The following is a 1871-nucleotide window of genomic DNA, read 5'->3' on the forward strand; positions in this document are numbered from 1 at the left end:
CATTAAGATTCGCAATAATATTTCAATCTGCTTACGTAATCGGAGCATTTCCAGTGCAGTAACGGCAGCCAACGCTCTTAATGAGAATTTCATAGGGGGACTTATTAACCACGATGAGGGATATAGAGTTCTTCGAGATAATCGCTCGTCTCCAGCTCACTGGGAGAATGAAAAGAAAAAGGTTATGGCCATGATTCGTCAGTTCGGCCTGCTGACTTTTTTCATCACTCTGTCTGCTGCTGAAACGCGGTGGCCAGACGTAGAAAAAAAACGTAGATAGAATCATAATTAGCGAAGAAGAGGCCATTGATTTAGTTTGGGACGAAAAGGCGCGTCTTATTAGGGCAGATCCAGTTACTTGTGCTAGGTATTTCGATTATAGGTATCGCGAGATTTTAAAAGTTATAAGGAGTCCAGAGGGAATTTTCGGAGAAAACTTTGTCATCACATTCTATTGGCGTGTTGAATTTCAACAGAGAGGTTCTCCCCATATTCACGGCATGTTTTGGCTGAAAGATGCCCCAGCAGTGGACTTAACCAGCACTGAGTCAATTTCAACAGTTGTTGCCTTCATTAATAAACATATTACAGTAGATATAACAGACTCAGAATTAGCTCAGTATGTTGAATACCAAAAGCATAAGCACACAAACAGGTCATGTCTTAAGACAGTTGGAAAAAGTGGAAACAAAGTTTGCAGATTCGGTATTCCATACCCTCCAATGCCCCAAACGAAGATATTGAGTCCATTGCTGGAGGAAACTCCAAACCTTGATTTTCACCAAGGAAATTTTAAGAAAATTAAAGACCTATTAAATTCTGATCAATCCCCTGATATGATTGATCACTTGAGCATATTTGAAAACATTCTTTCGCACGAACAAGTGAGCCTCAATTACGAGGACTACAAATATGCAATATGTTCTGGTTTGAAGAAACTAACCATTTTTCTAAAAAGGTCATTTGCTGAGATTAACATTAATTCTTATAAAAAACACATTCTTTCAATACAAAGGGCCAATATGGATATCCAATACATTTTGGACCCTTATGCGTGCTGTAGCTATATAATTACCTATATAAATAAATCCCAAAGGGGTATTTCAAAGCTTATGCGCGCGGAGGTAAGCGAAGTTCAAGGGGGCAATTACACGATCAGAGAAAAGCTACAGCACATTGGTCATAAATTTATTTCTGGCACTGAGATATCTGCTCAGGAAGCCGTATACTGTTGTCTAGGCATTCCGTTGTCCGGAACCAGCAATATAACAGTTTAATATAAACAAAGATAGGTTGAACTATTTTAGAGCACTAGTGATGCTGTTTTATCCGTGGAGAGATGAAGAGGCAGAGTAAGTGAGCAGGAATTGTGAGGATGATTATAGGGATCATCAGGTTTAATTAGTTAGTTCGAATTTCCAAAATACAATGCATTAGCAGATTTAGAAGACGTCCTTAGGAGGGACATGGAAGCTGAAGCCAATAGGGTTGAAAATGCAGGTGAGGCAGGTGATGAGGCAATTGATGAGGAATTTAGAGCTTTAGCGATTCCTGAAAAAGGTTCTCAAATAAATGTTCTAAACTTGAATGACCAGGCAGCGGATCCAGATAGGAGTATTCGATTAATTAAGCTTCCCACGTTTGTTTCCCTTACTGATTTAGCCAATATGATTAGATCGCTTAATTTAAAGCAAACAACTTATCTCACACATGTTCTTCATAATGTGAGAGATAAGGCACTTTTTTATGAGTTTGTTGGTGGCGACGCAGGCGTCGGCAAGAGTAGAACAATATCTACTAATTTTCAGACCATTTCTCAGGAGCTTAATCGTATACCAGGATGTGACCCAAATACTGTAAAAGTACTTCTG

The sequence above is a fragment of the Drosophila obscura genome, unplaced genomic scaffold, assembly GCF_018151105.1.
Source record: "Drosophila obscura isolate BZ-5 IFL unplaced genomic scaffold, ASM1815110v1 contig_183, whole genome shotgun sequence".
NCBI lineage: Eukaryota > Metazoa > Arthropoda > Insecta > Diptera > Drosophilidae > Drosophila > Drosophila obscura.